The sequence below is a fragment of the Lactuca sativa genome, chromosome 3 (genome assembly GCF_002870075.4).
Source record: "Lactuca sativa cultivar Salinas chromosome 3, Lsat_Salinas_v11, whole genome shotgun sequence".
NCBI lineage: Eukaryota > Viridiplantae > Streptophyta > Magnoliopsida > Asterales > Asteraceae > Lactuca > Lactuca sativa.
The window spans coordinates 141,829,925-141,853,850 of record NC_056625.2 but is presented as its reverse complement, the minus strand read 5'-3'; positions in this window follow the sequence as shown (position 1 = coordinate 141,853,850).

The following is a 23,926-nucleotide window of genomic DNA, read 5'->3' as shown; positions in this document are numbered from 1 at the left end:
TATCAACGTTTGAGAGGCAACTGGGCCGGAGTCAGTGCAACACATGTGGGAAAAAACACGATGGAATTGGTCGTACCAGGGGAATGGGTTGCTACCAGTGTAACATGAATGATCATGTTAGCAGGGAATGTCCGAAAGGAGCAAGCCCATTATGTTTTTCTGTGACCAAGTGGGCCACAAGAGGGCCGTCTGTCCGATGTAGAGGCGAAGAGATGTGAGTGCACCTAATCCGATATTTTGTGTATTTCTGATAGTCGTGAGGGTGGGGCAGGAGCCCCAGAAAAGAGTAACCGGTTATTTCAGTGTCAGGAAGGGGAGGACAGTGCTCCAACAGGTGATATTACGGGTATGTTGTCTTTTTGTTTTCTTCGGTTGTTATCAGTATTTATGTTGCATGAAATGTTATATTGTTTTGGGTAAGCATTATCGTTGGTTTAATTCTCTATTAATGTTGGTTTATATATTCGAGAATTTTTTTATTACTATTGCATGCCATAAATCATTGGTGGGTTATTTAGGAGTTGTATCTAGTGTAGCGGGTTCCAATGTGTTCGCTTATTATTTTGGTTTTTTGGTAGATATTGGTTCGGGGGTATTGTGCGGAAGGTCTATGGTCAACATTCAGCAGGTTAGTTCTCCAGTATCATCAGGGTTCAGTGGTTTTAGCATTTGTTCTGGTAGGAGTGGCAGTTGCCTATGGAAGAACTAATGGGTTCAAACACTACTGTGGCTAGGAAAGGAGCGGTAACAGGAAAATGGTGGGTCAGTTGTTTGAGTTGTTGGTTCATTGGAAATGTCAGGGGAGTTTCATATTTTCTCAGGCTGCAGTCGATTAGGGTTCAATGATTCTTTGAGAGTGGGATTTGGGATGAAGATTCGTCATTCAGGGCAAGGGTTATGATTTTTAGTTGTCAGCATAAGAACTCAGGGAATTGGTATAGTATCATGGGAGGTGATATGGATTATCAGAGTAGCTAAGATTTCAAGAGTATTCTTCAGGGTTTCCGGAGTTGGGCGGTCATTGAGTTTGGATAGCAATGGAACACTAGTATGGATTAGCGTAGCAAATAAGCGATTCCTGCTATTTGAGGGAGACGGGTCGGAGATCCATCAAGGTTAAGAGTTGAGAGAGATTTGTCGAGTCCAAGTGGGGGAGAATTAAGTGGTTGTTCAGATTGAGGTTGTGTTGGTGGGAGTTCAGGAAACTTCCAACAACTGGTCGGCATCTCCTTTGTTATACATAGTAGGATGTAGGATTTGAATGTGTGACCCGAAATCCTGATTGGATGCACGATTCGGCTCAGGATGTGTGGCATTGTGATGGTTTGAGTTTAGTAAGGTCATTGGTGGTAAACATGGTTGTTTGGAAGTGTTTTAAGACTGCGATGGGATCGTAGCATTCACCAGTTTGAGGTAGACTGGCATTAGAGTTGTTCATAAGCGTAAATGTGGGATATTAGTTTGTTCCTTGGGCACACTGGTCAAGATTGTTGAGAAGTATCCTTTGTTTTAGGTTGAGGACTATTGCGGTCCGAGGCGGATTCATGCTTGTGTAGCCCTTGATGAGTAGGACTCCTGGGTGAGGATCATCTGATTATGGCAATGCAAGTGGAACCTAGTAGAGACCATTGAGTAAAGGCTTTGGATCTTGAGTTAGAAGATGAAGTGGGTGGTCAGTGTGTGAAACTGAGGGGTTTATAGGTTAGATAGCCTTGTTATTTGGAGCAGGTGCGAGAGTAGTAGTCTCAGTGATGGTTGGGAACCTTTGTATCTCGGGTTATGAGTTGAGTATCAGGTTGGTCTCGGGTGAGATCTCGACTTGAGGGACCGCGAGTGCTGATGTCCATGATTTTATTTTCAGTATGATAAGTATTGCAGTATCTTTATGCCGAGAACATCAATTAAAGGGTTCAAGGGTAACGAATGGATTCAATGTTGATGTCCGACAAGACATTTTGTTTGTGTTTTGGAATGGTTCTATCTAAGAAGGGCATCAAGTTACGTTAGGGGTGACATTATGGATTGGAACTTGTGTGTGGAGTAATTTGTTATTCCGAGAATATGTTAGGTCACTTGTAGTTGAGAACGGATAATCTCATAGTAAATTATTTGACCTTGTTGCGCTGCTCTCGTCTAAGTCTAACCGATGTAGGGATAAGTCTCATACTTGGAGTATTATCTGAGCCTCCTGTAATGTATAAGTGTTCTAGAAGGATAATTGGATTGTGATTATGCCTTCTAAGGTGAACCACAATTGATCAGAAGTTGGGTACTCAGTTGGGAGATAAGTGGAATAGATTAGCAATGGTTCAGTTTGGGCAGTCTCTTAGGGAGTCATGCCATCTCGAGACTTCATATTTACGATTGAGTATATGTGGCTAATTCTCATGGGTTTATTTTCCAACGGTTATAGAATTCATTCATCTTCGGGTTGAAGACCCCTGCAAGGGTTGGTTTTTGTTGCCTTGGGAAGGCAGCGGTTGTGACATCCCCATTTTCACGGCCAGAAAAAACCAATTATGTTTATGCTTTATAAAAATCAGAGTACCCTTTTTATAAAAAATGTTGCAGAATTTGTTCCCAGAAAAACATGATAAATACTTTATCAAAGCATTTCTGAAGAAATGTATTTTTTATTTATTATAAAACATTGGGATTTCATCTTCAATACAGAAACATAAGCATAAATAGAACTTACATTCATTATCACTAGTGATTTACATCTCCTTAATCTTTCAGTGTAATGTAACTTCATATAGACACCTGTGATACAAATAAGCTGGAGTGGGTCAGGTTGGGAAACCTGTTGAGTACATAGGGATTTCAATCCCACAATGTTATATCATATATATAATTTAGAACTCACAAAATATACAGTTTCACCATATATAAAAGCAACTCTTACCCCAACCCATTAAACCTTACAACGAGACTATCCATACTCTCGGACCTGAAATTTTACCTCTTAGTTAACCCATACTCTCGGATCTAATTCATGCTCTCAGATTAATAGTTGTGCCCATTCCATACTCTCGGATTAGGGACAAGTATCTATATGTAAATCCATTATCCCGGATTAACGACGAATGACTATGCCCAATCCATACTCCGGACGACTGACTATGTCTTAATCCATACTCTCAGACTAAGGACAATTGACTATGTCTTAATCCATGCTCCCGGATTAATGACAGTTGACTATGTCCAATCCTTACTCACGGGTAGTTAACTATGTCCATTTTGGCATATAGCACTTCTGAAATCCAACAACCCTATGTGTCCCTTTAAACCAGATTCCCCGTACCGCGGGTAGTTACAAAGATATTATAACGACACTTATATAATAATAGCTCAAATATTTATTATAAGTTCATAATAACAATACTAATTTTAAATATAAGCTATATTAAAATATGGTAAGCATAACTTACTTACAAAGGGGTTCTAGCAAGGAGTCAGGCTCTGCAGGTGCAGAACTTCGTCGTTGAATCTTTCTAAGAAAGATTCGTTCAAAGCTTCAGTGCTCACCTTATTATAAGAAAACTACAGAAAGAGAAGTCGAATAATGAGGGACCGAAATGCAAGAAATATGAGAGCCCAAGCATCTTATTTATAGTAATTGAATTTACAAAAACTACCCTCCATAATTACTTAATGCCCTTATAGTTATATAAACGACTAAACACCCCTTCGTAATACTATTTTAAATAGACTTAATGATATTTGTACTAAACTAATGTCGAAAGTACTCAACAATAGTCTTATAATAACCGCATCTTCGATACCTTTCTAATGATATATACATTTATGTATATATATGTGTACGTATATATGATTTATACTTTATTTTAATACGTAAATATGCTATTATAATTTGTAACTCGTTCATACGAACTCTATTTTTGACGTTCTTTATATCCACGCGTTGGTATTTGCAAGTATTACAACTTTCATTTAGACGTCGTCAGCTAATTCTCATTCTATCTCAGATTTGCAAAACTGTATCAAATTTATCGCACTCGAAGAGTAGGGACCAAGTTTCGTCCTTATCTTTGACATAAGGGCTCTACTCTCGACATTCTTTATATCCGCGTGTAGGTAAAAACATGATCTAAAACTTTTATTTAGACTTCGTCGGCTAATTCTCGACCGATCTTAAATTTAACAGTAGGAGGAGATTATACTGTTAAATGTCCGCGTAAAATTCATAACTTCTACATACAGACTCCCTTTTTGTCTGTCTTTTTACCGTTAATTTCTGATTAATGAGATCTTCAACTCTCATTTAGATCGCGTAGGCCAAACACCGCTCACACTAAAATTCGAGTTTCGGGTCGTGCACTGCTATGCCAAATGTTAGAAAATTCATAACTTCCTCATGCGAAGTCAAATTTGGGCATTTTTTTTATGGACGCTCTCAGTTTAGCATATTCTACGACTTTTTTTTAGATTACTAAGGCTAAAAAGACCTCCATCGTAAATTCAATATTTACGTCTCCCGGTGTCGTGCCGGTTTTGCTGTAAAACTTCGACGGGCCATAACTTCTTCATTATAACTCGGATTTCGGTGTTCTTTATACGTATGTAACCCTAGAGACGTATTCTTCAACTTGGTTAAGATTATTTTTTCTATATAATCTTTTGTCGATAATTCGTTTTCGACCCCTATTATCTCTAAATTGACTAGCCCGGATCTTCGGGCGTTACGATTATCTCCCCCTTAGGATGATTACGTCCCGAAATCATCAACAAAACAGGGCAGTATAATGATTCCATATGCTATCTCTTCATCCTAGGTGATAATCGTAACTTCCTTGTTTCTTCAAATGAGTATCTAACTCTTGGACTCCTTGACTGCAGACGGTGCTCGATGCTGCAATTGCTCCCTATCTCACGTTAGACTCCAAATTATGACCTTCAAGTCACAATCTAAATCCTCACTGGATACGAACTTAAGATAAGTTATTTTATTAGTACAATGGAACGATGTGTCGTATTCTAATGACCTATCGTCGTATGTTGCAATGCTTAGACTTAGGTCTCTTAAAGTCTTTCAGAAAAGACTATACCTTCCTTCATTTTCTATTCACATCTTAAAAGGTAGCTTTTATAGCTACAAGCGACAATCGTAATACCTCTACCAATCGCTTTGATTATCTTTTATTTCAATATTCTGGCTTAAGTCAGACGCTACATCAAACTTATTTCTCTGAACCACGTAACATACTTATCGTAGTCAAACTCAATTCGATAGGATCACTTGGGTCGGAAAAACAATCATCTTCTTAGTTATTACCGAAACGATGGTAATGACATACTTGAATAAAACAGTATCAATTACTAGCTTGTTGGTAACCTTGTGACTTTCCCTGATCCAAGCATGAGTCCTGTGCTTCCGGTAGTATAGGCCTCTACTACCATTCACACCTACTCATACTCGTCCCAAGTATTGTCTCACAGCTTTCCAAGTCATTATCACAAAAAACAATTTTAACACATACAAATGTGTCCGAACAATCATATAATTTTCCCTAGACTCTACTAGGACTTCTTACATGCGTATCTTCAATCAACAATTCTGCTTCGACCCAGCTGGTGGTGGAAATGTCAGACGATGGGATAACTTCATGGATTTTACCAAAAATCTTTCTTTCTTCTAATCGAAAGTGAGCTTCTCCTGTACTAGATGTATTATTTATTAGACACATTCTAAAGTCAAGATATCACTCTTAAAATATCTTCTGATAGGTATCATTCACTATCGTAAGCCTTCTCATTTCCTCCATTTGCTCAGTCTGCTACGTGTCCTTATCATGACATTCTATACACCAAAGTAGGCGTTCGGTGTATGAAGATGAGAATATAGATAGAGGAAGATTTAGATGCGTATTCCTCCACATTACTCCAAAAAGTTACATGCCAGTTCTAATATCGTAATTAAACGTTTAGAAACCAGAGCACATAAAATTTCCAGATCTGGCCGGCAACAGACCATAGATCCGATCAACCGATAGCATAAAGCATCACAAATCCTTTAGCACATAAAAGCATTTTAGGCATCTTCCCAAACTAAGCTAATGCTTGTGTCTATTCAGGTGTACTTCCTAAAATATATTAGACACACTCCTCACAATCATCGCATAGCATTCTAAGTTTAAGTCTAGAGTAAATCCTTATTCCTAGTTTGCTTAAACTAATGTTCTGATACCAACTGTGACATCCCCATTTTCACGGCCAGAAAAAACCAATTATGTTTATGCTTTATAAAAATCAGAGTACCGTTTTTATAAAAAATGTTGCAGAATTTGTTCCCAGAAAAACATGATAAATACTTTATCAAAGCATTTCTGAAGAAATGTATTTTTTATTTATTATAAAACATTGGGATTTCATCTTCAATACAGAAACATAAGCATAAATAGAACTTACATTCATTATCACTAGTGATTTACATCTCCTTAATCTTTCAGTGTAATGTAACTTCATATAGACACCTGTGATACAAATAAGCTGGAGTGGGTCAGGTTGGGAAACCTGTTGAGTACATAGGGATTTCAATCCCACAATGTTATATCATATATATAATTTAGAACTCACAAAATATACAGTTTCACCATATATAAAAGCAACTCTTACCCCAACCCATTAATCCTTACAACGAGACTATCCATACTCTCAGACCTGAAATTTTACCTCTTACTTAACCCATACTCTCAGATCTAATTCATGCTCTCAGATTAATAATTGTGCCCATTCCATACTCTCGGATTAGGGACAAGTATCTATATGTAGATCCATTATCCCGGATTAACGACGAATGACTATGCTCAATCCATACTCCGGACGACTGACTATGTCTTAATCCATACTCTCAGACTAAGGACAATTGACTATGCCTTAATCCATGCTCCCGGATTAATGATAGTTGACTATGTCCAATCCTTACTCTCGGACTAGGGACAGTGACTGTGTCTAATCTATGCTCCCGGATCAATGACATATACTAAAGTTCTATTCTCTGAGTATAACTCACTTGTACTTGTAAGAAAATACTACCAAATATTCCTCATAATTAATTTAGGTTTACTCTTTATCCTAAATCATCATATATAACCAGGTATGTTCTTTAACACGTATTTCAAGCAACATCAGTTAACTCACACATAAACATATAATTAATAGTTCAATCAATACTTGTATTAAAATCATGTTCATGAAAGGGACTATGCACTCACTTGATAAGGTGGTGACTCGGTACTCAGACAACGCTTCGTTTACTTTAAAATAATTTCCTTCGACGAAACCTAGTATTATTACCACTAGATTTTAGTCTAATATTTACCGTGACTAATTCTTAGTATTATTATTATTATTATTATTATTATATAAGCGTTTAAACAATACTTTCCAACCACTATGTACAGACAGGGGCCAGACATAAAACGTCGGAGTACAGGACCATTTTGGCATGTAGCACTTCTGAAATCCAACAACCCTATGCGACCCTTTAAACTAGATTCCCCGTACCGCAGGTGGTTAAAAAGATATTATAACAACACTTATATAATAATAGCTCAAATATTTATTATAAGTTCATAATAACAATACTATTTTTAAATATAATCTATATTAAAATATGGTAAGCATAACTTACTTACAAGGGGGTTCTAGCTAAGAGTCAGGCTCTGCAGGGGCAGAACTTTGTCATTGAATCTTTCTAAGAAAGAATCGTGCAACGCTTCAACGCTCACCTTACTATAATAAAACTACAAAAAGTGAAGTAGAATCACGAGGGACCGAAATGCTTGGGGGATAAGAAGAGAAAGAATCTTGAATCAAGAGAACGGTGCAAGAAATAAGAGAGCCCAAGCCTCTTATTTAAAGTAATTAAATTTACAAAATCTACCTTCCATATTTACTTAATTACCTTATAGTTATATAAATGACTAAACACCCCTTTGCAATACTATTTTAAATAGATTTAATGATATTTGTACTAAACTAATGTCGAAAGTACTCAACAATAGTCTTATTATAACCGCATCGTCGATACCTTTCTAATGATATATATATTTGTATATATATGTGTACGTATATATGATTTATACTTTATTTTAATACGTAAATATGCTATTATAATTTGTAACTCGTTCATACCAACTCCATTTTTGACGTTCTTTATATCCACACGTTGGTATTTGCGAGTACTACAACTTTCATTTAGACGCTGTCAGCTAATTCTCATTTTATCTCAGATTTACAAAACTGTATCGAATTTATCGCGCTCGAAGAGTAGGGGCCATGTTTTGTCCATATCTTTAACAAACGATCTCTACTCTAGACATTATTTATATCCGCGTGTAGGTCAAAACAAGATCTAAAACTTTCATTTAGACTTCGTCGGCTAATTCTCAACCGATCTTAAATTTAATAGTAGGAGGAGATTATACTTTTAAATGTCCGCGTAAAATTTATAACTTCTGCATACGGACTCCGTTTTCGTCTTTCTTTTTACCGTTGAATTCCTATTAATGAGATTTTCAACTCTCATTTAGGTCGCGTAGGCCAAAAACCACTCGAACTATAATTTGAGTTTAGGGTCGTGCACTATTATGCCAAATGTTAGAAAATTCATAACTTCCTCATACGAAGTCAGATTTGGGCGTTCTGTTTTTGGACGCTATTAGATTAACATATTCTATGACTTTTTTTTAGATTACTAAGGCTAAAAAGAACTCCATCGTAAATTCACTATTTATGTCTCCAGGTGTCGTGCCGGTTTTGCCGTAAAACTTCGACGGGCCATAACTTCTTCGTTATAACTCGGATTTTGGTGTTCTTTATATGTATGGAACCCTAGAGACGTATTCTACAACTTGGTTAAGATTATTTATTCTAAATAATATTTTGTCAAAATTCGTTTTCAACCCCTATTATCTCTAAATTGACTAGCCCGGATCTAGGGGCGTGATAGTGGTATATTTCGGATTGTGGCCGTGTGGCTCAGATAGTTTGGAATGTCGGGGATGGTAAGGGGAAATTTCGAGGATGAAATCTAATTTAAGTGTTAGAGAGTTGTAACACCCTGTTCCGAATCATTACCCTTTTGAGTGTGGGTAATGGGATGCAGACGATTCGGGCATTCATTGTTAGTGTTGGAGTAAAGGGTATTTTGGTAAATTGGCTTTGGGCCTTTATGGAATTTGGATTTTGTGTTCAGGGAGAATTAAGTCAAGTATGAGTTGATAATATTGTGGGGCTTCTCGATACCTATTCATGGATATAAGGATCGTCGGAATCTGGTTTATAACGAAGGAGTTATGGCCTTCGAAAGATTACAAGGTTTAAGGCAAAAACCCTTGTACGTGGGGCGCACATGGTACACGGGGCATACTGGTATGAATCTATGTACGTTGGGCGTTCCTCGGAGTACGATGAGCATATGAAGGCGAAGGATTGGAAAGTTGGGAAGATTAAGCTAAGTGTACTAGGAGTACGCAGGGCGTACTCCATGATCATGCAAACCCTATTTTAGGGATTTGGATCATATTTAAGCACTTTATCTCATAACCTAACCCTAATATCTTTAGACTCCATCCCTATAAACCCTAGAAATTGACCCTTAGCCTCATTTGAGTGTTATTGAGCTTGGTATGTGCTTTTTGGGTGCCTTGAGAATGAGAAGAGGAAGAGAATCATATGGGGTTATGGTTTTGAGCTTTTAGATCCAGGGGTATCTTTTGAATTGCAAGCCTATAAAGGTAAAAAGCTTTGAACTTGATGATATTTGTGTTTGGATCTATTTCTTGGTGTTATTTGGCATTGTTAATTCCTTTGATGAAAAAGGTGAGCTTTTGATCAACTCCAAAAGTAGCGGAGGTTATATCTAAGTTCCACCAAGGTCTATTGTTCATAAAAGTGGAAACTTTATGAAAGGTTTGGTCCATGCATGTATTAAGCTCTTATTTAGTCCCTTTTCTGAGTGTTGAGTCCAATTAAGTTGTGTTTGTGAGTGAAGTTGGAAACTTTACTGGTTATGACCTTGGTTAGGGACCAGATCTAGGTGTTGGACATTTTGACTTAACCCATTAAGAACAAAGTAAAGGTTTATGGACTCCTGAATAGTAAGGAGGTACACTCAGCGTAATGTGAGGTTTATGCTTCAGGTGGTTGTATGTTGCACATTATGGTCGAGTACGCAGGGCGTACGTCTTCAGTACGCCGAGCATACTCCCTAGAAGGGCGTTTGGGCTTTTGAGGTTTGGCCACTGTTGGGTTTTCATAGTTTGGGCCTTGTTGGGCTATTAGATCCTTTTTGGAATTATGGTTGGTGCCTTTTGGGCTCCATTGGATGTTAGGTCCACAAAGAGGTTTTGGGGGCCTAATTTGGAAAATTGGGCCATAATTGGGCTTGGATGTTTATATAAAAGTTGGACCTTTTGGATTATTGGCTTGGGATTGGGCCTTGGGCAAAGCGTAGGGAAGGGTAAAAAGGTCTTTTACTCTTGTTTGGACTCTTAGGGTAAGTCATGACCTAATTATTAATTTCATGTTTTGGGCAATTGATAGCGTGGGATTGTTAGCGGGTCTGTAGTAGAGAGTATCTATCGGTCTCAGGTAATTGTAGTGAGTCTTCTCACTATATCCATGGATCGAAGGCACCAATGCTAGCCCATTTCATGTTATGTGGTATGCTAGTTGTGTCTGTGATACTTGCATTGAAGACCCTGGCGATAGCCCGTGTAACTTGGATATCAGACCATGGGGGAGCCTATGGCATTCTAGGTAAAGACCATGGGGGGAGCCCATGACATTCTAGATAAAGACCTTAGAGGGGAGACGATGACAACTATATGTATGTTACATGGTAATCTGTGGTTGTATGTTGTATGGTATTTTGGGAAGCTCACTAAACTTTGTGCTTACGGTTTTCAGTTTAAGTTTCAGGTACTCCAGGTTTTAGGTGGAAGAGCTCGGGATGATTGCAAAGCACACACCACATGTTTTTGCACTTTGTGAATTACTCTGATTTGATGATGTTTTGATAAATATGAATTATATTTGTTTTATAGCAAAGATATGTATTAACAATTTGCTAATCTAAATTTTTTTTATCTCATGATTTTCGGGATGTTACAGTCCAACATCTCTAGAAGATGAGTGGACAACTCTTGCATCTCTGCCAGCGTAAGAAGATACGATTCCTTGGCTATCGGAGCCTCAATTGGAACCAAATCAATCCTGAACTCAACTTGACTCTCTAGAGACACACCCTACAAATCCTCGGGGAAAACGTCTGGGAACTCCTAAACTACTAGTATCTTAACAATGGCCTTCTTCATCTCAATCTGAGTATCAATTACATATGCTATTAACGCATGCAACCATGCTGGAAATACCTCCTCGCCCTTATGGCTAAACATAAATTTTCCCCCCCTCCCCTGGTGCACCATTTCCATGATTGGATAAATCTTCCTTACTTGGGGTTCAAACTCACATTGACTATCGCTCATAATTAATTAGAACCCCAAGGCGGATCATTCAATCCATACCTACCACTATACTAATCTCACCCATAAGAATAGGAATGATATCTATTGGGAACCACACATTATAGATCTCTAGAATGCAATCACAGTAAAATATTTCTACTCTATCTGTCTGATCATCCACCATCTCGAGTATAAGATTAATAAGCTCTTCATAGTCATTGCACATACTGTGTAAATAATCCTTGTTTTTTACCAAACAAATTGATGCTCCCCAAGGAGAACTACTTGGTCGAATAAAAAGCTTTTCCAACAGCTCTTGAAGTTGAGTGGACAACTATTTCATCTCTGTCAGTGGAAGAAGATACGATTCCTTGGCTATCGGAGCCTCACTTGGAACCAAATGAAGCCTGAACTCAACCTGAATCTCTAGAGGCACACTCTACAAATCCTTGGTTAAAACGTTAAATAACTCCTGAACCACTATTACCTTATTGTTGGTCTTCTTCTTCTCAATCCAAGTATCAACTACATATGATATGAAACCATGCAACCATGCTGGAAAATACCTCTTGGCCCTCATGGCTAAACATAAATATGTTCCCCATGTGCACCATTTCCTTGATTGGATAAATCTCCCTTACTTGGGGTTCAAACACACATCGACTATCGCTTACAATTAATCAAAGCCCTATGCTAGATCAAATAATTCATACCCACCACTATACTTATCTCACCCAAAAGAATGAGAATGATATCTATTAGGAACCGTACATTATAGATCTCCATAATGCAATCATGATAGAATATTTCCACTCTAATTGTCTGATCGTCCACTATATTGACTACGACAGGGTGGTCCAACGCTCCTGGAACATCATCAAAACTCTTTGTAAACGCACGAGATGTGAAAGAACCACTAGCTCCCAAATAAAATAATACTAAAGTAGGAAGAAATTTCACTAGGAACATACGTAATGATATGCATAAAAATAAGTACAAGAGGATCAAGAAACACTGTATAAATAAAGAATACATTCGAATGACGAAATCTGGAGCTACTTTGGCCTCATCATCCATTAGCTGAAAAGTTGTACTCTTGGCCCTCGGAGCCTCCAACTTGCCTGAAATTCATATGTGATCCTTAAAGTTGAAGATGCTAGAGTTTACATTGTGCCAACTATAAGTAGGGGAAAATTGACCCAAAGATGGCCAAGCTGATTGTAGTTGTAGCATACCCACATACCCTGCCTACAATCCTTTGTGTAATGCCACTCCTTTCTACCCTTGTGGCATCTTGACCCCCAACAGACTCCATCATATGAAATCCCATATTTTTTGCAAGTTCTTCCTTGCAGCCCCTGATATCAAATCGTTAACCTTAAACTTCTTTTCTACTGGCTGAGTCTGCAACCAATCTGCAACCAAACCTATCTCTTTTGTCTCTGTTGGGTCACAAGATCCAACCCTCTCCCTCTTGTCGAAGCCACCATCTTACTGAACATCTGGCATCAGAAAGCTGCCGTGAACTCCTTGATACCAGTCCTCAACATCCTCAAATAGGAAGACATTTTAATCTTCTTGGTCACTACATACTAGGGACAGAAAAATGCTCTCTTAGTGAACCTATTGGTGATCTTTATCTCCGAATTAGTCATCTATGTAACAGTTAAGAACTCCTACGTCAGTCTCTCTGCCTTAACCATAGGAACATACTGCTCTCTAAACATCATGGTGAACAACTCCAAAGTCATAATCTCAGGCTCTACAATAAAAAGGGTTTGAACAGCGAAAAATCACCAATTCTTCACCGAATAGCGAAGAACATTCAATGTAAAAATGAGTTCATGCTGCAGGCACCCTCATTATTAATATTACATTGTATGTTGGTAATTGGGTACCGACCCTCAGATTACCAGCACCAATAGTAGCAACGTAACACTCATCACACATGGATATCAACTGAGTTTTAATCATGCCAAAAATTTTGGGGATCATATGTTGCGTTGCCTAATGGGGATTTATTGCATGAAGTACACTATCTAAAGGCAATGAAATATTCAAAAGATTTACCTAAGTGCACATACATCATAAAATCTAGGTTTTATTAGTTTAAGTAACATACTTTAAAATCAAACTAAATGAATATAACACTTACCTATTGATCCTTATACCATGTGATTAACATGTCCTGCAAAGGATGAAGAGCCCAAAGTAGAACTCCTTTAATGAAGTTAGACCCAAGACTCTAAAAGCAAACAAGGAATAAACCCTAATTAGGGTTAGGTCATAAATTAATAACCCTTTAGCGAAGGCTTATGTTTTTTTTCCCATGGAGAGAGATTAGAGAGGCAAAAAAAAAAGAAGGAAAAAGCATCTATGGTTTGATCCCTAGCTTCTTATTTATAGGCAGCTGATTAATCCTTAAGATATTCAAATTCTTAAAGGATAATTCTTACCTTATTCAAAACATGCCTTATCCTTATTAGGATAAGAAAAAATTCGTCCACCTCTTTTCACTGGATGGTTCTAGAATATTGCAATTAATCCTAATGATTTAATTAATTTTCAACCTATTTAATAAATTAAACTATCTAATTAATTACCAAAATAATTTCTAATTAATTTATGAATTTATCAATTCCTTAATAAATTAAATATTTTTTTCTTCGTTTTCTTAATGCTAATTGTGTCATGAGGCTAACCCAAAAGGAATCTATTATTATTTAGAAATATTACCAACTAGTTAATGACCTTGGACACCATTTCCAACTGTCTCCTACATGGACAAGTCGTTAACTTTTTAAGATCTTAATATGTCTCAAATAACTAACAAAGAGTTAGTCCTCTATGCAATTGGCAAAACACTTGGTGTTAATCAACTTTATCCCATAGTTAAGTGATCATTTATTCCTTTGTCCTAGTTACCTTATGAACTTGAGACATTGATAATGGGTCATTCTCTGAGTTCAAAATTCTATTTCCAGATAAAGATTTCTGACAAATATATCTCACTTCTAAATCAAACATATTAATTTAGTCATGACCCGGCTAGTCACATCAGATGTTAGTACTAAATCATCAGGGGCCCAATGATATCACTTCTTTAGTTAAGGTAGAAGGAACAAATAAACTTTTACTACAAAGTTCTTGTCTACTAGAATAATACTACATGGACATACCATTTATGACTATCAATTACCAATAGCATTGGAGTACACCAATATAAAATATATTTCATACTAAAAACCCCATATGCATCTTGGTTTGAAGAATAAAAGATATTATCGTCTTAGAATTACTTGTGAGTAGATCCATGAAGTAACCTTTAAGACTGGGTTCTTCCAATACCTAAAATCCTCATATCAAGTACACATATAGTGTTAGCGCAATCTCTTATGCAATGTCCAATATTGTATAGTCTAATCAACTACCACTCATGAAAAAACCTAAATTCCAATACTCACTTCGGAGAGTATGATCGACTTTTGTAACAACCCTTTATTTTCTAGCCTTTGAAGTCAACAGAAGTCAACCCAAGGTCATTTATGTTCAATAAATGTCAACTTAAAATAGTGTCAAAAATAAATTGATCAATATTCTTGTTTGGGTTAAATGAAGTAATAGATATTGAAACAAGGTTTCCTAAAATATAAAGAACACTAAAATCCAAGATATAACAAAGAAGTTATGACCAATCAAAAATCCGCGTCAAAACCGGCAAATCACTGTTTAACGTAAAATGTGAATTTCTAATAAAACAATTTTTAGCGTTAAGATTCTAAATGAAAGTCGTAGAATTCGTTAACCCGATAGTGTCCATAAAAAGAGTGTAAATTTGACTTCGTATGAAGAAGTTATGATTTTTCTAAGTTTCGACACAACGGTACACAACCCGAAACTTGAGTTTTAGTATGAACAACTTTTGGCAAAAACAACCTAAACGAGAATTCAAGGTCTCGTCAATTGTAGTACATCGGTAGAAAGACAGATGAAAAAGGATGTCAGATGAAGAAGTTATGAATTTTTAACGAGCCTTGTCTATCCCGTTTTGTTAAAAAATATAACATTAAAAATAAAGTCAAAATTACCTGACAGAGTCTAAGCGAAAGTTGTAGAGTATAATCTCACTTACGCGTGGATATAAAGAACATAAATAACACAGCTCGTATGCAAAGGTTACCAATTTTTGAAGTTTTGGGCTCAAACTACGAAGCTGGTGCGAAGGAGTATGCCCCGCGTACTCGGTTACGCCCAGCGTACTCGGACGCAAGGCCCTGAATGGTCCATGTCGCTCCTCCGTCGCATGCGTACACATATCTCGCTCAAGCTGACACGTCCGAAGCTAGGTAGCACCTACGCGCAGCATACAAAGGTACGCCCAACGTAGTTCGAGGGTCAGCCAACTATAAAAGGGGACCGAGGTCTCTAGATTTGGTTTACATTTTTGATGTCTCCTTTCATTCTAAAACCTTTATAGCTACTTTTTACCACCCTGAAGCCCCCTGCAACACCCCTATCACATGAAGCAAGTCCCGACGCTCCGAAACCCTCGAGAAAATAATATTGTCTAGTCGAAACTATGCCCGAGTGAAGCCCGATTTTTCATCAGAAACTCGTGGTGACGTCAAGAAAGCTCGTTCCTAGAAGCGAAAAGCTACCCGAATCAACAGTTATTAGGTGAGGTCATACCCCTATAATCTACCCTTTTTAATGATTTCAAATGCTTTTTAGGGGGAGGGGGATACAAGTTGAACACAATTTAATTATGTTAATCATTGCATGTGATATCAATCACATAAAAGATTTCCTTATGTTATAAATATTTATTTTTACAATAAAGGATTACCCAATACTTCCAGAATGACTTAAAGTAATGTGAACTCTTTTCAGAATCACATAAACTCTTTTAAGATACCGTTGAACTCTTTAAAATGTTTTTATAATTTTGTTAGCTTATAAACTGTCAAAATCATGTTCATATATATATATATATATATATATATATATATATATATATATATATATATATAAGTAAGACTTAAAGGTCTTAGGACTAATGAGTTTCCTTATTTCCTTTTCCTTGTTTTGATGTGGGATTAAGATGGGGTTATTTGTCCGAAAGCCATTTCTTTCTTAATTATATATATTATACATATGAGAATATAAAAGGTTACTTCAATCGGTATCATTACCATTGTATCACGCTGAGCAAAGGGGTACACTCATGAGAAATCATGCTAATCAGATAGAACATATAAATTATAATAGGTATAATTTATGAAACCAACGAAAAATTAAGTATACAAGCTTTAAACTACTTTTTCAAGAAAAGGATATAATTCGATCTTTACTCAGACTAAAATGTGATGGTATGTCTTCAGGACATAACAATACTTTCTATGTTACATCCTTGTAACCAGAGTTTTCTGGAGGGAGGCTGGGCATTATGTGTATAGATCTATACGAGACTGACAATCCCACATCCCAACTACTAGCTACAGTCCGACAAACAAGCCATGGGGTGAAAAATGTCACATATTCATTTTCGACATAAGTAGGTCGTCATGTTCATTCTAGTCCAGCATTGTTTCAAATTCATCACATTTTAACCCTAATTAACCAGGTTAATATTAGGGTAATTATTCACCAGTAGTTTATTCTTTTTAAGAAATACTACTGTAGTAATCACTTTCCATAATCAAAACGGAATGGTTTTATGGGGATTTAAAACTACTTATCAGAATGGTTTTTTGGGGATTTAAAACTACTTATCAGAATGGTTTTATTGGGATTTAAAACTACTTATCAGAACGGTTTTATGGGGATTTAAAACTACTTATCAAATGGAACTTAGTCATTCATTCTCTTTAAACTAGTATAACATAAAGGACCTTTAGTGGTTAATTCTATAAACTCCTTAGTTTATACACCAGAGTTATATATAATTAATATCCGATTGATAGTGAAATGTGTGACTTCCACCTTAGTTAATGTTCCTTGTTTGGTTGCAGGCTTAGGGCAGATTCACCCATTTAACTGTCCATTCGATATTAGGTTTTATATAACTAGTATAAACTAAGTAATTGTAGAGGGATCTGTTGAGGTTATCATTTTATCACATCAGGAAATATAGGATTTTCTAGAGGAACCAGCGAACTTTTCCAAGAACTACTTTATAAAACTAAAATAGTTATGAACTCACTAGCTTAAATGCTGATCCTCTCTTTCAAAATAAATTGTATTCTTAGGAATCCAGTAGACATGTACACTCCTGAAGCTTTTGAGAAGACTGCCTAGTACCATGCTACGTCTTCTGTCTGTTACCATATCTACTTTGATGTTTGAATATGTAATGTTTAAACACTTATGTAAAACTTATACTTATTAATGCAATGGTTGTTTGTACTTTGATTACTATAATGCATGTTTTGTGATACTTACATGACGTCCTCCGCCCTATTTCCGCCGTTCTGGTTTGGGGGTGTGACAGATTGTTATCAGAGCATTGTTTGTAGTGAACGCAATATATTAATTCATAAAAGATACATAACTATAAACACATTGGGATAAAAACACTCTGAACAAGAATTCTAATTTAAAATATAAGAATATTTTATAAAAGTATAAATACATGCATAATATATATACTAGAACGAGTATCATAAGAAGAACAAAACAAAAGTATTTGGATGTTGGACATTACAGTTAAACCTGGACAGTTATGTAATCATATCTGTGATCAATATAGCCTGATCAACTATATTTATTTGAGATATGACCAACATGTGTTTGGGAGTGATTGTGTTGTTGCAACAAATCTTAAACTTACCTATGTACCAGAAGAATTCTAGAACCAAACATAAAGGTTAAAATATTATTGGAGTATTTTAGGATGCTATAACAATAAAACTAAAAACATATCAACTTCTTATATATAAGTTCAAGAATCAATCATATAATTAAAATACTAAAGAAGTATTTTAGATACCATAAATAAACTTTTGGGAAATTTTAAAAGATCTTTTATGGTATGTCTATAATCAATAACTGAATACGGTAAGGTTATATATAGTTGAGATTTTATAGACTTAGAATATGTGATTTTCACTCTACTCCCTTTTCCTTGTTTGAATGTGGTTTTTGAGTAGGAATACTTATTCAGAGGTCTATTTGATCTAGATTATATATAATCAGTACACACTATGTAATTATAGAAAGACTGGAAAGGATCGCCTTCGTAAAAAAATTATTTTTTCTCATAGATTCTTTAGATATTCCCATTCTCGTAGAAACCTCTTAGATAGATGTGACCATTCCAACAATCAATAGAAGAGTCAAGGAGGATCCAACAGAGTTTCATTTGGAGAATTCTGTGAAAGAAACAGATGTGGAGTAAAGAAACTATAGAAACCACCAAATGCTTTTACCTTATTAAGGACACTAATGAGAGGTTCGCATGAACTTCCGGGATTCAAACTCTTCATTATGAAGTCATGGGGATCAGTGTCAGAATCGAAAGTAAGACGGCTTAGGAATTCAATATACCTATGGAGGAGAAAGACACCATATAGATACCAGGAGAGAACAAATTGTTACCGCTCAGAATAGAACGAAGAACAGAGGAAAACCACACGGGTTACAAGCGAAGTCTTTGAGTACCTTTTCATATCAGTAATAACTAATAAATAATACAACCTAGTGAGTTAGTGTTTATATTACTCACATTATGTTTTAAAGTAATCATCTTTTCTTGTCACGCCTAATAACAATATATCAGATCACGAAATCTCAATCAAGAATGATTACTTCTCAAATTCGTAAGTCTATTTTATGTAGACTTTATTATGAATTACTTTTAGATCTTTTCTAAAGTTGGAACATGATTCCATCAACCAAAGATAACTCAGCTTGGAAAAAACTCCTCTAATAACCATTCTAGAAACATACTTCTACTCTTTACTAGGACTGCATCATATGGATGTAGGTCGAACCTTTGAGATCAGTATAATGAAACAAAAACTTTATATTCATATAAATGATTTGAATACATCTAGAGCCAACCATTGTTACTCATAAGCTCATGTTCTCATCTTATAACAGAATCATGCCTCCGAAGAAACGTAACCAACCTATTGGCAAAACAACAATCCTTCAGATAGATGTGGCAATGTTTCAAGCTGCAGACATAACAGTCGTAACAACTGTCATGGCCCATCTTAATGCTAATAACGTAAATGTTAGCGAAAATGTTATCGGCAATCCCGATCATGGTGATAACCAATTTCAGCAATGAGTGCCTACTTGTAAGGACACTCCAAACCTCAAACCTAATATCCTGAATCGAAAGTTCAAGACAAGAAATGGAGTTGTTCAACTCAAGAACCTAGCAGAGGGCAATGAACTGGGGCAGTCAATACCCCCATCATCCCTGTTATTCCACAACTGACCACACCATACTTGGGAAACCTCCCATACTACAGTAAGTGCAATTACCATCATCATGGAGTCTGCCAAGTGCTGCATTGCAATAGATGCAACATGAAGGGGCACACCGCCTGCATCTGTAAGACTCCGGTCAAGTTCATCACTTCCACAACCAATGATGGAATTAGTCCAATATGCCATTTATGTGGCGAAATAGGACACTTCAAGAGGGACTGTCCAACAGAAAAGTGTAACGGGGGAGTAGGAGGAGTTTGACCCAATGTATGGGGAAGCATCAAAGAACCATGCTATATTTTGGTATGCTTAATTCTAAACCCTAATAATTAATTAAAATTATAATTACTCTCTCGCTCGAATCAAATCACAACACTCATATAAAACTCAGAACCCTAATAGGTAACATATGATGGCTTAGTATATACACTATGGTCATTTATAATTAAGATTTGTAGGCTTAGAGTGAGTGATCCTGCCTTATTTCATATTCCTTGTTTGGTTGTGGATTTAGGGCAGGATTGCTCAGTCAGCTGTCTTACCAATCTTAATTATACATGACTTGTGTACACCAAGTGGTTATAGAGAGACCTAGCAGGGATCATTTCATGAAAGTTCATAATTTCAAATTGCCAGAACCCTCGTATTATTAGTAGTCTCCATGTTCAAATCAAAAAGGAGTTCGTAGCAATATAACAGAATAAAACTAAAGGCGCTAAAAACTTATGTACTTAGGATTGTTCATTATCCTAGCAATCATCTCTTCCAGAAAGACTTATTATCAAGTTCGTCGAGAAGTTGCGACATCCTCATCCAACATGGTTTGGCTTGGTCCTTACCATCTAAAAATTCTCATGCTGAGTAAAAGAACTTTTTCCTTAATCAGTCATCAAATGAAATTCTTCCAATCCATAACGCAAACCCTTATATCATCTCTTACCTCAAGACCTCAAAAGTACCCATGCGAGGAGTACCACACCTTCTAGCCTACCCAATAGATAGCAAAACTCGAAGCGAAAAACACCAAAGAAGACTCAGAAGTCAGTAACCACCCATAGAATACCCAATAAACCTCATAGGAAGACCACTTGTGCCGAAAGTCAAATTCAAGAATAGAGACTAAGAACTCATTAGGTTAATCTATCGCTGGTAAATGTATACATGACAGTGGTATCTTATTTAGACTTAACAATATTTAGGATGTGTGATTCCGCCCTATCTCCTGTTCCTTGTCTGGTTATGGACCTGGGGCAGAGTCATCCATCCGAACATTTTGTCAAATCTAAATTATATACGACTTTTATACATGAAGTAATGCTGGATGAGCCATGTATGAGTCTTATCATGAACTACTGAGCAAAAGCCCACATGCTTACAATAATAATCAGAGATATTTGAGTTGGAGTGGTAGCCGATTATAATAGACTTTATAATCAAGTTACCAAGGCAACATGTGGACTTGATGCCATTTTGGGTGATCGTCGACAGATTAGCCAAGTCCACGCACTTCCTACAATTTTAAAGAAATAGGAAAAATAGAGAAAATAACCAGAACGTGTGTTAGAGAGATTAGTAAGACTACAATGTGATCCAATATTTGTTATCTCCGTTCGAGATAGTAGAATCATCTTCGAGTTTAAGCAGTCACTTCAGAAATCTCTGGGAGCTAGGCTAGTCATGGGCATAGCCTACCATCCTTAAACTAATAGACATAATGAAAGCGATTCAAGCATTAGAAGTCATGCTGAGAGCATATGTGATCGACTTTGGTAAATGTGACAACCCGATATTTCAACTCTTTGTAATGACCTAAAAAGTCAAGTATTGTAACCACTTTTGAGTTAATAAAATTAACTTTGATAATAAAATGTCCAAAAAGTTCTATTTAAATTCTTTCTATGTTTAAATGTCATTAAACCATGATCGTACGTAAAAAGAGCGCCCAAATCCGACTTCGTATCTTGAAGTTAAGATTTTTCCAAGTTCGGCTTAGCAACAAACAACTAAAAACTCGAATCGGAGATTGAGCGACTTTTGGCCGGAATGACCTAAATGAGAATCGAAGGTCTCGACAATGGTATTTTAGCAGTGAAAAGTCTGGCAAAAACCGACGTCAGATAAATAAGTTATGAATTTTTAAAGAAATTCCTTAATCACGTCATTTTATAATTAAATAATAAAAATAATTTCGGAATTTGCCAACGGAGTCTAAACGAAAGTTGTAGAGCATAGTCTCACCTACGCGTGGATATAAAGAACGTCGAAAACAGAGTTCGTATGAAGGAGATATGAATTTTAGAAGTTTATTTAAAATAAATATAAATTTAAATATAAATTCTTGGTAATATCCGAAGGGGAGTCAGCAGATAGGACCGGAGTACGCCCTGCGTACCCTCGTACGCCCCGCGTACTCGAATCAAGGGCCTCGGATCGTCCACGTCGCCCCTACTCCTCTATGCTCTCCCATCCCAAGTGCGTAAGCGATGACGTCCCAGTACGCGCTGCGTACCCTCGTACGCCCAGCGGACCGAGGCGGTTCAGCACCCCTATAAAAGGGATGCGAGGGTTTCCGAAAAACTTGCCCATTTCTTCTCTTTTCTCTTACGTTTTGCCTCGTTTTCCATGCCCGTTCAAACCCGAAGCTCTGGTATTTTTGCTCAAGTCCCGAGGGTCGATTTTACTCCCGAGATTCCCGAGAATCCCGAGAAAAATCTGTTTCCCAAGACGAAACTCTGCCCGGTTTTCCATCTCGCTATCTTCAAACTTTCAAGTGAGTTCATACCCCTTTAATCAACCTTTGAAATGATTTTTAAATGTTTTAAATACTTATGGGGGGGGGGGGATACAAGTTAAATACTTATAGTTATTGCTTCAATCACATGTGGTTGCATTAATCACATGTGATTAATAACTAGGGAAACCAATGATTTTATCACTGTTCAAACTGTCTATCAAACTGTTTTACATCAAAATGTTTTACAAACCCTTTTACTTTTCAGACTTATTTACAACTGTGATTCAAACAAATGTTCCTTATACTTAGACTGTTTTATCAAACCTATGCCTTCAAATTGTTTTATAGATTGACATCAAGTCGATCTTTTCTTAAAATAATACTTATGTTTCAAATGTCTTATAAAAACTTATTTATGATTTTATATTATAAATTGCATGCCCATATATGTATAGATGTATAAATAATGTTTAAAGGGCTTAGGAAGGCCATCCACCCTATTTCCTTTTTCTCGATTTGGATGTGGTCTGGTGGGATTTCGGGTGACCATCCGAAGGTCGTTTCAATATTAATTATATATCAAATATACATATATAGACATAAAAGTACTTCCATATTCATACGTACTAGACACACCATTAGTAAGTTACCATCGGGGTAACACACGATCATACCATTACAACTGCTAGATCAATGAGTCAGTTCATTCATGAGTCCATATACAAATATACTATGAAAACATATACAACTATACTAGGAAGAGAACATATACAACTATACTAGAACGAGAAACATTACCCTTACATTAATAAGTTAACAATTGTGATCCACAGTATCGGAGCATGCCTTAAATGTCATGGCCCGACTTGTAGCCAGAATTCTCTTGGAGGGAGAGCGTGAGTTTGCGTATAGATCTATACTGGATTGACTATCCTACACCTTGCTGCTAGCTACAGCCGGACCTGCAGGCCTGCGGGTGCCAAAGGTCATTCCGTTATTACGACCATTCGTATGTCGTTGTTACCAGTCGATAGCATGGTGCAATTATCACATTTTACCTTAATATAAATCCGGTTTAAGGTAGTTAGTACAACAGTAGTTACTATAAAACTAAGCTACAGTACTACAATGATTTACCCATTACATGTTTTTAGTGATAACCTCACTTGAACTTTAATGTACAAACTATATTTTGTTAAAAGATAGTTGCACTTGGGAAATTACACACTTTTACAACAAACGAACATACAAAACAGTTAAG